The sequence below is a fragment of the Centruroides vittatus genome, unplaced genomic scaffold (assembly GCF_030686945.1).
Source record: "Centruroides vittatus isolate TY-2023 unplaced genomic scaffold, ASM3068694v2 contig_958, whole genome shotgun sequence".
Lineage (NCBI taxonomy): Eukaryota > Metazoa > Arthropoda > Arachnida > Scorpiones > Buthidae > Centruroides > Centruroides vittatus.
In genome coordinates this window covers 2,013,707-2,031,098 of record NW_027122637.1, presented here as the reverse complement: position 1 = coordinate 2,031,098, position 17,392 = coordinate 2,013,707, and the positions used below count along the sequence as shown (strand labels likewise).

The window sequence follows — 17,392 nt, the reverse complement described above, 5'->3', positions numbered from 1 at the left end:
GACTATAAAACGTCTCTAAGGTTTCTATTTTCTATCCAAATTTGAATACGTTTCCGGGAGGTATGATTCATCTCATGTAAATTTACGCGACGACGATATTATTATCATCCCAACGTTATTGTATAAGTCACGTTATAGTAATCCGGGCCTCTTTAATAGTATCGAATAAAATATTAATAAGTGGCATCAAAACGTATAATTGCACAACAGGTAGAATATCGGCGTAACAATAACGAAGTTTGGCTAGTTACTGTAACGACAGTCAGTACTCGTATGTGCCTGGCGATACTTAATTTTATCTGTTGAATAACCCGTCCTAATTTAGTCTAATTCGGACAAAACTGCTTTCGTTAATTATATTAAAAGAATTCTTAATTCTGGAAATAAAAATTTGGAAAATTTCTTGGTAGTTTTCTTGTTACTAAAATGACTTCTGACGTCGATTGTATTGTTAATAACACACAAAAAGATAGAAAAATGGCTATGCGAAAGGATTTCTATGCTGCCCTCTGTTGGTAAAGTTTGCAACTAATTGGTAATACTTTAGAAATTTTTATATATTAATTCGATAATTTAGGAAATAATAAAGACGGAAGAATTAGATAATGTAGAGGGAATAAACAGTAAAATCTTTAAAGCCACTTTTCAGTTCATAATAACGTTTCATCTCTAGAGATATAAAGAAAGATAGAATGACAGTAGTTATTGATCAAACGGTAACTCTCGAACTTTCTTAATCACTGACCAATCTCCAATAATCTGCTCATTTCTGTTTTTCCGCATCCTCAGAAATTGTTGGTGAAACGTCAAAGATCCTTTGATGATGAAGTCTCGTGATTAATGTTGACTTTAGTCACTTAAGATTATTTTACAGATTTTTTTCCCTCCTTTAAGAATCCCTCTTTGGTACGGATCGGACAAACCGACGAGAGAGAAAAAATATTTCCATAAATACTAAAATATTCACTTTTCAATTAGTAAATAAGCATATTGTTTGCTCACTCGGTAACGAGGAATATTATATATATATAGTAATAATTGTTTAAAGCCCCGTCTCGTACTTTACCAATGGGGATGTCCACTTACGCATTTGATGAACTGCCTTGTAATTCGACGACAATAGAAAGTGCAAATCAGGACAAAAGACATAACATTAATTCGCGTAATAATGAATGGAGACGAAGGACGCATTACACAGATGAGATCCTAGTTGAGCAATGGAAACCACACTAATTGTATAATGTATTAATGGCACTGAAGAATGCTACCGAATCTAACAGGGAATTTTGCCAAAATTCTAAATTCTAGAATATTATAAATGATCTACTCGGTTAAAACTATACAAGTGACAAAAATATGCCTCGGAATTACAGCAGTTTGAATAATTTCAGAACATTAATTTGGCTTATGCTTAAAATAAACAATTTACATGTTTTAAGAATGTAATTCTATCGATTTTGTTATAAGTTTAACAGAGTCTGTTGGATACAATAGCTTAAAATATTCGAACGGAGGAATTACTTTTGTATAAAATGATTAAGCGCAGCATTACAGGGGAGGGTTTAGAGGAGTTTGTATAATGCAGAGTTTAGAAATACGAAAAACATTAAAAGTAAAAAGGGGAAAAAATTATCATTTTTATAAACTGGTTAAGCAGTAATTCGAGAGTGAAACATTTTGTGTGTAAGTCCCGAGTCTTGTAGCGCCATGACGACATCTGGGCGGAGTTGCAGTGACAAACCTAAGCAGGACTAAACGGCTGTCATCGGGCCTTTAGTGTTTTATTAATCCGTCCTGGCTGTTGTGTTATCGATCAAATGACGTCATTCCGGAACAGGTGTGACCAATAAGATGTTACGTTTCAATTCTCGTGTGCAACTTTTTTTAATACTCTCGTAGCCGTTTCTTTCTCGCGGGATACGTATTTAAATAAAAAAATAATAAAAATATTTTGATTTATAAGTTTTCATAAAAATAATAATAATAATAATAATTTATTTGCGGCAAACATTTCGTAACGATAAATAAAATATTAATTTCGAAAAAAAATTTTTATATTCAGATTATAAATATAAAATGACCAAATAATATATAAACATCGGTTTCTCTCCAAAGAATTGGGAAGAATTTTTACTGTGTTATTAATAAAATATTCAAAATAAATTGTCGTTAAAGCTTGGGATTACGATTCACAAAAATAATTGTTTCATGAGGTTTATTTTAATTTTTAAAACTATTTTGTAAAAAATCTTCTAAACTGATTTTGCTATTAAGAAAAGAAATAAATAATTTAATTTTAAAGATAAATAAGAAATAAATAAGGAAAAAAAAAAGAAAGTTTTAGACGAGAAATACTCGAAATTGTCAACAGATGGCAGTATAGTATCGAGGGTTGAACTATAAAGTAATGGCTGACTAGTTATTTAATTGCATTTCTTCACGTTTGTTTATCGACGTAAGGTACAAATTTTTCAAGTGTCGACGAATAAAGATAATAACGAACAACGCTTATTTTAGATTAATTATCTAAACGACAGATTTTAAAATACTTATTTGCTTTATATTTTATTAAGCGAATTATAAATTGCCTAGTCGTATTTTATGGGTATTAACGAATAAATAAATAAATAAAAAAAACTTTTTTCGATGTTTGTAGCAGATAAAAGGCCTTATTTATTACAAAATATTTTATAACTAATTATTTTTATGAGCGGGTAACATGTTACGCGATTAGCGTCACGCAAAGTTCGTGATAGGAGAGCAAATCCCTAGTTATAAATGCCTTAGGCATGTCGAACTGTCGACGCAAATAAAATATATTTAATTTTAATTTAAAAATTCTTAAATTTTAAATGTTTTCTTATATTTTTATAAAGTTTTAATTGAAAGAACGAAAGAAATTTAATTTATTTATTTTAATTTTAGGTACTGTACAATATGACTTTTATATACGTTCTTTTCTCTATTAATAATAATATTTCAGAGAAATATTTATTAAATTTTTATTTTTATTTGTTATTTTCCGCTTTGTTCAATTTTATTGAAAGAAAAACTAAAAAAAGTTTTCCATTTGTTTATCGAATTTGATTCCTTTGTTTCCCGAAAAAGGAACAAAAAGGACGTAATAAAAAATCATAGTCATTAAAATAAAATATTGTAAAATAACAGAAATAATACCCCTGCCTGCAATTTTTATTTTGTTTCCTTTGGCTTTATTCCAAAAATATATAAAATGTGTAAACAGAAATTTATTAAAACGTAGGTTAATAAATAATTCCTATAGAAAATATATATATATGTATATAAGTTATATTCCTTATATAATTCAACATTCAATGATATTTATCGAAATTTTTGTTTAAAATTTATTATTATTTGAATTGAATATAAATTTCTTATTCTAAATAAAATGAAAAATATATAAGCCTTATATATTGAAAATTTTTTAAATTACTTTTTTTTTTTCTTTTAACTTTTATGTCTTAATTGTTATTAGCCTATTGTCTGAATACAATTCTTTTCAAGAATCCCCTGTCTTCTGGTATCTCTGTTTAGCAGACTGAATGGAAATCAACAAACAAAAACTAGTCTAGTCGCTGCTGTATTGTTAAAATGGAATTTTCTGAAACGTTCTTTTTTATTTTCTTTTTCGTCTATTACATTTTCTATATTTTTACTGGAATGTTATATAAATAATTTTACAAAATAGACGAGACATAATAGCATCAAATTACCTGATAAACGAAACTTGATAAGAGAAAATAAATTAAAATGGTTACTATTTCATTTTTCTTACAAATTGTTAAAGAAAAAGCTTGTTAATTTATAATTGGAAAAATTACACCTAAAACTATATCTAACGTAATTATATATAATTTGTTTTGAGCATTTTTGTTACTGTATCAAAATTGAATTGAATTGATGGGATAAGGCAGCGCAACACGAGCCATCTGCCGAGGAGGGATGCCTCCCGAGAGGACTTTCTATGGGAAAGTGGCTCCTATTTGGGTTTTAGCCACGCGAAGAAAACCCAGAAAACTTAAAATGGTCGGCTCGTTGGTCAGGAGCCAACCGGCCATCAGTGTTTGGCGGTTTTGTCCACTCAATCACTGGTAGACTCTACATCAAAAATGCAGGAAATTTTATATTTAAGCTGAAGAAATATTTATAAGTATATTACAAACTCACTCCACAAAATAGGAATACAACCCACGACTAAGTTAAGTCGCGGGTTCTGTTCTTAGGCCAACTCTGAGAAAAGTCTCATCCTCAGAGTTGGCCTAAGAATATGAAATTGAAACGAGACTTTACGTTCTTGAAAAAATAGAATTACAGCAGGGTTCTGGTATAAAATTAATATAGCTTAATGGAATTTGCAATTTGAAAAGAAAATAATGATAAAATATTATTACAATAATAATATGTAACGTATAAAAAATAAATTATCAGATAAAATCATAAATTCATTCCATAATCTGAGTAGTAGTTATTATAGAAATTATGTTTGTTTTTTTTAAATTAATTACAGAACACGATACGTGGCTTTTGTTGTAGGAGAGCCGGATTCGAACCTCATCAGGAAGCTCATAATATTCGAGTAGAATTTTAAATAGTTCGAGTGATATTTTTTTCTATTTATCATCCACGCTTCCGACCTATCACGAGTTAGGTCAAGCGGTAATGAAACAAATTAAGGCCAGTCAAAGTCCGTGTGAACTTACGCAAAGTACGATTCGTTCATATATTTTCATTCAATTTCATTTTTCTAGAATAATTAATTTGAAAAATAAGAAAATTAAATTTTAAAAAATGGGGTTTGGAGAATAATTTAGAAAAAAAAATTCGTTTAAGAAATGTTAATACTTAAACCTGATACTGTTTTAGCAACATCGGAAAGTATTCGAGGGGTGGATACGAGTCAAATAGAAGACATCTTGTTTGTATTGAAATCGAAGTTCATTTTCTACTCTTCATATAAGCATCCTGATACGTGGGTAAAAGCGAAGATAGATAATATTTCAATCCTTTTTATGGGTAACAAATAGAAAGATGATAAAGGATAATAACGAGATTGAATCATTGTATCATTTCTCATTCCATTAGCGAAATAGATGAATTTTTGATCTTTATCATGTAGAGAATATTGAAATGAGACATATTAGGATAAACTAATTTGAATACAATTATTTCTAATGCATTCTACATTGACTAGAATTAACTAAATTTTCGACAGAAATCATCATTTTGACTATAACAATAAAAACCCAACGAAAATTAATATTTTTGAAATGAAAATATTTAATTTCTTTTCTTCTTCTGCGGATAGAAAGATTATTTTGAATTCGATGGCATTTATTTAGAGATGAGATAGAGATTTCACTTGTAAAAGTGGTATCGTGTATTGAGCGGACATTGAGATAAGTACAAGTAAAAATGGATTGAGAATATTTTGTAACGTAACAGTTATTTATAGTAAGAATTAATTAGATTAAAACTTATATTTGTTTTTAATAACTATTCTAACTTTAAAATGAGGGAAAAGATTATTTATTTGAAAGGGACCAACACGTAGAATTTCAGTTACTGGAAACATGTGATAGGCTTCACTCGACCCGAAAGAAAGATTATTTCACCATCCACGGGTCCATTACTATCCGAGATCCGATATTCTGTTTGTCTAATATTCAAGGCATGAGAGACTTGATATTCCAAATCAGTTCGGATCCATCAGAGTGGCATTCAATCCCACGCCACGATCACGATGCCGGGCACGTTCTATTTATAAGTGATATACTTCCCCTTTCAAGAATTATTTCTTGGCTACTTTATGAATATTTTTATAATTTTAAAATATTTATATCTAATCCATTTCTTTTCTCCTCGAGAGAATTCAAATAAAGATAAATACTATGAAAACTTAAAGCTTCTTTCTTTTTCATTTTGAATGATTTAGTTTAATGTAGCACTTATTTTAATATACCTTTTCTTTTTCTTTATGTAATTTTAATTAAATTGTTCGACTTCATTTAACAATTATTCAATTTGAAAATAATAACCAAACTGTTTGGTTTTTAATACAATTCTGACTGAAATTTTTACAATTTTAAGAAAGATCTAGTGAAGCAAAAGAGAATATTCTATCTTTCGAAACATTTCTAAGAATGTTTCGGTGTCATATTGTCTTTTTTCCTAGGGGCATGAAAATAAATCCACGTAAATAACAGCACTCTTCGACTCTTAGACAATTTTTTCTCTATTTGCTGAAAGCTTTAAATTTCTATAGGTAAATAAATTTAATTCCTACATACTTATCTTAGGTCACAGTTTCGTCATTTATCCAAAGTAAGAGCTTCGGGGCATAAATGACAGAATCTTGTGAAACTCGACCACACAACGACATTTTCTGTCAATGACTATTCGTTAATAAAGCTAATATAACGAACTGATACACCTTATAAGTATTGTTCACGATGTTAACACTCGAAATTTTATAGAATACGTGCCATATATAGTTCCTTGGCAATTTTTTTTTCAACTCTTAAGTATTTTTGTAGTAATTATGAAAAACTGAATATATTTTTCAATTTGTAATCTCATTTCCTATTATCTCCTTCGATCCTTACGAAGAATTTAATATTCCAATTTGCAATAAAACTACTTTAACTTTTTAAACTTCTATAGAATTATCTTAACTTATTTCAATTCAACTTATTTTATCTACTGATTCGTCTCTCTTTTTTCATATAATTTTTACATTTAAGCTAACGGGGAGAAAAACTGTTTATAAGAATATATCAAAACTCCAAAATACATGGTTAAGACTTAATTCAACTAAGAATATATTATAATTTGAAATATTTTTAGATCCCAACCAAAAAAAATATAAAGGGATTTTAAATAAATACTAGAAAGATCATTATATCTTGAATATTCAGAAAAGGATCAGGATAGAAAATCATTTTCTCGATCAATTTCTTGAATATTTTAAACTTTTCTCAAAACTTTAAAAAATTTTTTCCATTAAAAATACTTTAAAAAATATTACAATAGCATAAACTACTTTCAGCACTGGTATAAAGTTTAATGCATATATTTCGTAAATGCATATTTTTCAGATCTACCACAAAAATTTTCTCGAAAAAGATTCCAACGGAAAGTATTGTTGAGATAATCGACAACAGTTTTTAGCTTAGTAAAATCGGTCGAGTAGTTTCAGATCCTTTAAAATGGATGGATGATAGAAAAGGTTCAAAAATGCATTGCGTTAATAATTTTTCTAGAACTCCTTCTCTATACTTAAATTCCCCAAAAGGAAAAAAAAAAACTTTTAATTTTCTTTTCAAAAGTGCCACTGCTAAAAATGTAACAAAGGCGCTTATTAAAACAAATTTATCAATTCATTGCTCGTTAAGGATAGCGAGATAACAAGGAGTTTTCCAAGGTCTTCTCAATTTTAAACCAAATATATTTCTTATGCAAGTGGAAATAAGTTAAAAACTAAATAATAAATCGTAAATATATTTAATTCGCTACTATTTTCGTATTCGAAACTCTGTACGGAATTAATTTTAACATTTTCGCAACTTTTAAAGGCGAGTGTTTTCTCGGAACAGTCGAAGGAATAGTAATGTAATGTCATTACCAGTAACGCATTACTCATAAATAATATAATTATCTAATAGAGAAAAACGGCGAGATAATCGAACTACGAAATAAATAAGCCTTACTATAATTTGCTAGTTGTAGAGAATTGTAATGTTATTTTGGAGGATTTTTCCATTCTTCTAATTCGAAACCTCTTTATCGGCATCAAAGCGAGTATTGCCATCTAGAAAGGACAAATCTCATTACAATGCGTGACGTAAATTGTTGTTTATGGCCCGCTCGTAATACCTAACTAGCCAGTGGATCCAGCAAGAGTAATCCGATGATTCTTTCGACATTCAGAATACCCGGTTAACTCCCCCCAAAATAATCTCGTAAATGTTTAAAAGAGTTAAAAATTCAAATTAGTTATTATTTGATCTAATTAAAGCTACCTTGGTCGCAGAATATTTTCTTCGCTTAATTCTATAAATTAATTGGCGGCGAATGTAAATAAAAGATGGTGTCTGGGTGATGAATGAAGCTCTGAAAAAATTCATCAAAAATTTATACGCGCGATCGGGAAATTTCATTTTAATATTTATAAGAGAGTTCTATAAATATGAAGATATTCGGAAGATGTAACAACGACAATAAGGCGTATTTAACTATGCAGGTCGTACGATAAGATGTAATTCTTACGTCGATTAAAATTTGCTTTCCCTTCTACTTAAAATGCGACAAGTCTTTACTGTAATGTCAGAATGTATTCAATCTGTTTGCTTCTTTGGGTATTAATATTCAACCAGGATTGAAAGGAGGAGCACGATAATCACCAAGCCATCGGATTTTTCCGGAACCAATTGGATTGCAAATGAATTACCTCCAATAGATGCAGCAGCGCAGCAAGAAATTTACTGCGCAAGAACAGCATCAACTGGCGTACGCTTCATAGAAATATTCTTTAGAGAGTTTCTCGCCGTCATCCCTCTACCGACTGAATATGCAAAAGTCAAGTTAATACGTAAGATCCGGGGAAAAAAATTTGCATTAATTTAATTTATTTTTTTCCGTTCGAATGATCATGCAAATTGATATGTTCTATCTAAAGACTACTCGATATCTACTCGGCTCGGCGATAGTCTAATAGGAAAATTATACAATTGCGATTTGATATCATAATTGATACAGAAGTAGAAGCGGATTGAATTCCTCGGAGAATAATATGGAAGAAAATAGTCGAATTTAGTTGTAGTGTGGTGGGCTATCGCATGACTGGTTAATAATTTAACGACTTTCTGGAGATTTACAAAAAATCAACTTTCAAAATTATTGGTAATTATGTAAATACGATAGCGTTAAATTATTGTTTTTCGGTTTGCATAATATGGAAAAAAGTTGCTTAGCTCGGGATCCATCGATCCGTTTAAGTGAGAATTTTAAAAACTGCGATTTTAAATTCTTCGGAAGATCCAAAACTGTCAAGGAAATCACCGAGGGAGGAAAAAATAAATCGAGTCGCATATTTCTCTTTAAAAACCGTCTTGATAGATTTCATTTTTTCAATGCTATTTCATTCAAATTATTTGATACTCGAAAATCCGAAACGCAAATTTTCGAGCAAAAATCGTAAGAGACGTTTGTGTTGACTGAGAGTTAGAAAAGTAGGGATTGTGCTACTCTGGATGGCGTTTCTCTTCCAGAATCGTATTTCCCCGGCGACTTCCAAAGATTAAAGAGAGACGGGGAAAAGCATTGCACAACGGAAAGACAAGTCCCCCGCTGGACAAGACCAGAGGACAGATGAACATATCACATTACCAAAGCGTTCTTCGTTCGGATTGACCTCAGTCCCTTTGCGACTACGTGTCTGATTGCTTGCCCTCTTCTTTTCTGCCTGTTTGTCTATTGGGGCAAAAGGAACAGTCTCATATCGATAACTTCTCATCTCGATTCGCGCTGCCCAGAAAAGCTAAAGTTTGTTCTCTGCCTCAATCTTCTCCAGGAAATTCCTATCGTGCTCTCGCGAGAATTCTACGCTCTTAATACTCGATAATTAGGATATACATCGGAAAAAAAACTTTAAACTAAACATAAATGAGAAGATTTATTTATTTAAGAAGATATAAAATATCATTTTCTACTTTAAATCTATCGACGACACGAAAAACAAATATAGAATTTTAAAATCGATTGTCATTAAAAAACGTCGCAAATATTTTAAAATAGATTGAATTAATTTACAGTTCTCTAAATTAAAACAAAATGCTTCCAATTACGATAAAGATGTTTAATAACAATTAAAAATAATAAGGATTAAACGAGCGTCTTACCAAAGAATAAAGGTCAACGAGACGAGTTACAGTCGATAAGGTCCCGTGACGTCAGATGCCAGATTAGAGAGTTAGAACTTAGATTATCTTGACAAATTAACTGTATATATAGTGGGTATTGGCATCCAAAGACATGTCATCGTTCTACGAGGACAACGTTAACAACTGGATAGTGAGTGTCCAACAACTCCCAGACCAGCAATAGTTAGGAACTAACGACTCTTACGCTGCGTATAGTACAGAGTAGATGATTGCTTCCTTCACCGAATTAGTTCAATAAACAGGCTGTCTAATGTGACTGGTCTGGGTCACCACTCTTTTATTTCACTCCATCCTTCGAAAATATTAACGGCAATTGAAAGGAATTATTCATTCGGTCATTCATTTATTTTAAATTTATTTCAAATATTTACAGACTTTTTTAAAAATAGTTTTAACTACTTTAACGCGATTTAAAATTTAAGATTATTTTATCATTAGGTTTTACGCTTCCGAATCTAAACAATAACAAACAGAGATAAACACACTCCGAAGTATTAATTTTTATATTTATTTTGAAGAATTAAAAGATTAAGTATGCTGCTTCGATTATATATTTTTAATTTAAAAGAAGAATATTTTTCCAAGTAAAACATTCGGTGTTAATAAAGTAACCGAGTGAAGTAGAATACAAGTTCATAAGAAGCTTTTCTGTGCTCGTACGAACCGACGTTATTCGTTTAGTAGAGAACGGATCAAATATTTATCTCAAATTTTTTCACTCGATCAAACGAAGCGGAACTCATTTAATTAAGTGTTTCGTTTAAGACTTAAGTTTACTTATTATATTCATTTTCTTTTAAAAAGACAGGAGATGGGATTTTTTGTTATTGACTTCAACATTCAACCTTTGGTTAACATATAAATCATTTTGGAATGACGATGACCCAACAGCTCGGTAGACTTCTCAGTACTAAAACTGGTTAACTTGTCAACAATAATAAAGTTCAAGACAGCTATCTTCTCATTAAATGACACCACAGCAATTAACCGAGTAAACTTGTCGTATTTTTTTATTTCTAGATAAACTAAATTCATAATTTATCTTTGGTATTCAGCTTTTAATAAACTGACTCATGGATGCAATTATGTTGTCAGGATTGAGAATTTATGCTAGACTAATTAAAATGACAATTGTTACAATAAGTAATATCACTAAGTTGAAAAATTTCAAACAAATTCTTATCGTAAATTCATTTATGAAAAAGTTTTAAAGTTGAAAATATTCATTTTTTTTAAATATCGTCGAAAAGAAATATAATTTATAATTCAGAAGAGTCAAGTTTTGAATTTGTTTTTCAAGATTTCATTTTAGTCTAAAAGGACATTCAAGTGCTTTTATTTTTTGCATATCAATATATTCAATGGAAACTATACCGAATGCAAAGTATCTCTTTCAATATTATCTTTTCTAGAAAAAAAATAAACAATATTCTGGAAATTTTCGCAGGAAATTTAAAAAATAAAACGTCTTTTTCATATCTTGAAAACTCATACTGGAGAATAAATTATTAATATATAAATTTTTTAAATTGCTATATTTTGCATTTTAATTATTTCGGGTTTTTTTTAGAAAGCGCCTAATTCTCCGGTTTGTCGAGTCAATTATCAATGTACATGGCACTGTAAGCCAACTTCATTTATCTCCAAATCATATATTCTTGTCTTCACTATAGTATGCAGAATAAATCATTGGGTTGAGTGCTTCAGACTTTCATAATCTCGCCACTCACCATAATTAGGTTAGGTAGCCTCGGTTATGAGAGCAATGGATTCCTGAACACAACTCTTGACAGAATTATGCTGGAAATATATAGAAGTTTAAATAAACTATAATTTCGGCAAAATATTCCATTTTACGACTACACGGTACTATGTTTATATAATTCCGATCTGTCTGGTTGGTTAAACAAAGTACAAAGCCAAATAAATTATGTTTCGTCGCCTTATTTTTTTATCTTTTAAATAAGTTTAAATCACTCGGAAAGAAAGAGTCAATATATAAAAAAGAAATTATGGAGATAAGTTAAAGAAAAATTACGTTAACGTTGTGTTGCTCGCATCGATTCATCACTCCGAGAAATTTGTTTTTGGGGAAAAGAAAGAAATCTGATTGAAAACTCGACCTCACCATCTATCGAAGAACTGTTTACGTAGCTGAGACATTCGGGTCATGCTGACACCTTGATATACCCGAGATGATAGATGAGGCCATTTGCAGTCTCCAGTACAGAACGGTTTAGTAAAAGACCGAATGGTGTCCGGGAGTCCGAGTTGCAGATACATCGATGCGAGATAGAAAATCCTCCTTTCTTCTTTGTCTTTATGCGTCTGCCAGAGGACACATGTTGATATCGCAGGTGGTTTTTTTCCTATTTCTTTTCAATTCACCAATTTTACTCCACTTTTTCTTTAGACAACAAATATCGAAAAGGAACCATTCACAAAATGCATCCTGCTGCCAATCGATGCGACGCGAGAGTAAATTTTTTCAGCGTTGTAAATTCTTTCCTTTACTACGGATTCATATGGAACATTAAAGGATTTAGAATTTTTATCAGCGGAACGATTTTTTTCTTTGCATCTACTCTAAAAAGAGGAGCAGATTATAAATCGGCGCTTAGAAAAACACATATTTTGATCGTTTCTTATATCGATATTAATTTTTCTTTGGCTAATTAAACTTATCATCGGAAGGAAAATTAATAACGTCTAACTTATTTTCTCCGATTACTAAAATTTGACACGTTAATACTTTCGAGCTTCGTCTTTAGCTCGAAGACATCATTACAACTTATCGGTGACACCGAGGACACGGCAATAAGAAAGCACGCAAGAACGGCAAAAAGAAGTAATATATCTCAGAGGAGTCAACGATAACACCTTTCCTAGTTGTCATTAAGAGACATTTCTAAGGAACGTGTCACTTAAATGAAATTTCCACACGTTCTCTTAAGAAAAAGAACATTCAAAGTAAATCGCCATAAAAATGGATTGTTAGTTGATGTATATTAATAATTTACCAAAGAATTATCGATAAAAATGATAATATTTTATTATTACTATATATCTTATAGTTTCTTACGTGAAATCTTCTAAATTCGTTTGATATTTTTATTTTAAAAATTGCAACGAGGATACAAGATACTGTATAAAACCCATGGAATTTTAGACTAGAAAGTCAATAGTTTTTTTACTATTTCTGATTGAAAGACAAGGATTATAATTGTTATTGAAAATTGGATGTCGGCGATCCTTACATTAGTTTTGTCTTTCGTGAAATTCTATAGTTAATAACAGATTATGAAACGTTATCCTTTAGTTTATGAGAGAAAGGATCAACTTAGTTTCTGTAATAATTGCACTCGAGAGAGATGCAATCTCTATCTCCAAATAAACGTTTTTAGTTATTTTGTTCACCAGTTATTTCAATATTTTAAATTGAAAAATACAAAATTAGTTCGACCGCAATTTTTACGTAAAAGAATTCATCAAACCAAACGTTAAATTAAAAACAACTCGATGTAGATACCTTTTATTAATAATTTAATAGGAGTTATTCTTTAACTAATCAATATAATGATAATCAAGTTAAAGAAGTATTTTTATTTTGTCTTCCTCGCCTCCTAAGTCGTTTTTTACCTTATAAAATGATGAAAACTGTTGGTGATTGCACTTTAGATTCAATCTCTTTAGATAAGAACACGAGTGGATATTTTTTGACAGTAAATCGACGCAGCAAAATCAGCCAGAAACACCCTACGACATTTTCGTTTTGATGGACAGCGGTTTGATTTCTTTATGTTTTATTTTATTTCGAAAGAAAAAACTTCGATCGATGCAAAAAGTTATGACTAAATTATAACATCCAAGACCAGTTTAAATATAATCAAGTTAATTTTATTAATTCCTATGAATATAAATGAATACATTAGGAATATAAATAACATTAAAATTATAGATTTTAGCTTAATACTTTAAAAAATATTATTTCATTTACAGACTAAATTTCACCGATTAAATTATTTTGTAAATCAGTGAAGTTTCTTATAAATCGAAATATTTTAGAAATCAACAAATTTTAAATAATCTCCTTCAGTACAATTTATCACAGCCGCAAACGAGTTATCCTTAAGAAAAATGCAAATTTGCTTCAGGTTGGAAAAAAGTGAAATAAACTTCTGATCTCCTTAGCTTATTTAATTTTATAATGTCTGTAAGCAAATTTATTCCCTAGAAGAGACCAATATTTTTTATCATCTACATAAAGTTTAAAATCCATTAGTCTTTTTTTTAAGTTGGGTACAGCCACCGAAACGCGGTAATTGGTTTGTAATTTTATTTTATTTTTTCCCCTTCAAATCCTTCGGTCGAAAAAAAAAGAATTAACGGTCGTTTTTTCACTGAAAACAGGAGACATTTCGAAAATTTAAAAAAAAGATTAATAATCAAGGATTATGATTTTTAAAAAAATGTTTCGACCGAGTCGTTGCCTACTGTCTTAAGCATTAAAAATCGTTGCAAATCATAAAAATTAATAAAAATTTGTTAAACTTCTGAAAAGGTCTCGAGCGTTCTTAATTCATTTATTTATTTTTTAATTAAGTACGCGTTAGAAGAGGAAAATTCCATTCGATTTAAGGGAATGAACGAAAGAGGAAATTTACACAAGTGGTACATCATTCGTCATTTCCAGCAATACCCATTTCCTGCAGTGTAAACGGAAGCAACGATATCCTCGAGCACATCTGGCACAAGCGGACTGAGAGGCAGCTGGTCATCATTCCATCAATTATCTTATATTCCGAAATAGGTGATTGATTCTCTTCGACGACTCAGAAATCGCCTGATTGACAAATAAGACAATTGGCTCCAAATAGGACAGACACAAAAAGAGACGAGACATTGAGAAGGCGGTCTGAACTAAGGTGGCAATCGGAGAGGAAATGCAATCAGAGGTAATGAAAAACTAGTTCAGTCAGCACTTGCTGCTTAATGGAGAGACATTGTTAGTCTTGCTCGTTCAGCACTCTCTTGTTGATCGGGTGACACTTTGGTTTCTGATTAAGAGAATACGTGCATCGACTGCTGATTTCATTTCGCTACCTCTCGTGTTGTGTTGCTACTAGAACATTCCCGATGCTAATTCTACAACAATAGAGAACTAAAAATAATGTATGCATTATCAGAAAATTTAATCGATCGAGTCGCAGCGTTCGAGATGATTAAATTGACCCCGGTGCCTACGTTGACGTATTTTTCATTAATCACTAGCTACACCCTAAATCTAGTCGGATTTGTTTCACTCCTCGGATTTATATATAATAAAGTAGTGTTAATTTTAATCAAACTTTCTTAACTTTATTTTATCTATGTGTCTGTACGGTCTTTTTAAATCTACGGGCTAGTTTTTCTTTTTTAGTTCATCGGGCAAACTGGAAATTTTACATTTACTTAAAGCCAAATTACATAGAATAGAATAAAATATTTACAATATTTTTCTCGGTACTACTTTTAAATTATTGATTTATTCAAAAAAACCGCGCCGAATGTATTTTATTTGCATTTTTAACCATGCGTTCAGCTGATGCAAAGCTTTTTCTCCTAGGAATAGTCCATAGATAAATTTTGTCAACTATCTTATCTCTCTGATTAATTATCAACACTGTGTTGAATGTTAATTAAATAAATTTAAATCTAACAGTGTTTGAACTCGGACATAAATATTATCGATTAAGCCAGTCTGAGAGAAAAATCTACAATAGCCAAGGTAGCATTTGCTTTTAATGTAACAATACGCGTGATAATATAATTTCAAAAGATCCGATGATTATAATTGAAATGAATCTAATTGAATTAAGATAAATGACAATGCACTTAAATTCAAAGAAAAATGAATGAAACTAATATCGTTAGATTTCAGAAGCAATCAACACTTGCAAAGAAAAATCTGTAGCTCCGTCTTTTTTCCAATCCAATTATCGCGTGTATTCCATTTATTACTTTTAACACTTGAACTCTATCGTAAAAAACTTCCAAAAATGTTTATCCTGTATATTGTACAGATGTATACTTTCGTCTTTTTATCTAAAAATTTAGTTAATTCTTATATGAATATATTTACTATGGGTAGGTCTATATATAGTAAAATACTATATGCAAACATTTATGTACTGTACGACTACATACACAGCAATGTACATATAAGGTTGCAAAATATTTATGTTAGTAGATAAACTTTCAATTCTCCGTCTTTATCTCATTTTATTTATAGAAAATGCGGTATTGATTAAAGAAAATCAAATCCAGTTACTCGAATTCAACTATTGACAAAAGAATCAATTAAACAGTGTTCAACTATCATTAAAGGAAGAAAGAGTTATAGCTACGTGATCTATTTTTAATGCAACAGTAACAACTGTTTCGATTGATTTCAAAAACGGATTTTAAGAAACACTGTTATTACAGAAACCTAACACGTCGCCATTTTGATCATCACTTCTTTAATTTAACAAACGACAGTTCGAATGTATCAACAATATTAAGTATTTTCTAGTTAAATTTATATTAATAGAAAGTAGAAAAATGTATGTAAAATAATAAATGATTTTCAATTAATCGATATTCTATTACTTGTATTAGCATAAATAAGATATTTCCTTTCTTTCTAAATATTATATTTCGAGACTGTTATTCTGATTCAAAAAATAGCAACATATGTTTTCATTTTATAGAATATAATGTTTACGAAAAAAAAGTAATGGCTTCACATGTTTCCTGTGTGATGCCATTTCCTATACAAGCTTATGAACTATAAATAAACAACAGTGCTTTATACTGTTTACAATGACGTGAAGATAAATTTTAAAACGCGTTTAATACTATTTATATGTGATAGAATAAAATCAGCAAGAAATTCGACAATATTTCCGTAAATAACTGTATATGTTATTCAAATTTCGGAGAAATACTAGGAATCTTACTATTGGAAGAAAAATAGGAAAAAAGAATATATACATTCTTTCAATTTTCTTATTTTCTAGAAACAATAACGGGTCAGAATATTCGAAAAGAAGAAATATCAAGCTGAGCAAGAGAGAATAGAAAGCCATTGGCCTTCCATTAGAAAATGCATTATCCCCGAGTGCCCCCAGGAGTTGGCCAACTGTAATGTGGAGACAGTCCCCATAGACAGAGTATAAAACACTGTTAGCTCGTTACTGTCTAATGTTACATGTGTAAAGGATCGAAAAGACCACAATTAGGTCTAACGGGGGGACAGATGGAATAAGGGGAGTCACTATTTCCTCATAATACTCTTTAGTCTCCCAGGATTAGAGATGTGACCTACGCGAATGGCCAAGAAGAGTTGTTTTAAAAAATATTGGTCGATAGCGCGTGCTCTGAGTGATTTATCGGATACAACTTCGGGTTAA

The 17,392-nt window shown here is 30.4% G+C and overlaps 1 protein-coding gene across 1 annotated transcript in view; it reads right to left on the bottom strand.

Annotated features, from left to right (window-relative positions):
- Window positions 1-10,360, bottom strand: part of LOC136985304 (teneurin-m-like) — a 126,377-nt gene extending 116,017 nt beyond the window's left edge. The window contains 1 exon segment of the mRNA XM_067282555.1: window positions 9,918-10,360. The gene's annotated coding sequence lies outside the window, so the exon portion shown is untranslated.
- Between the last annotated feature and the right edge of the window lie 7,032 nt (window positions 10,361-17,392).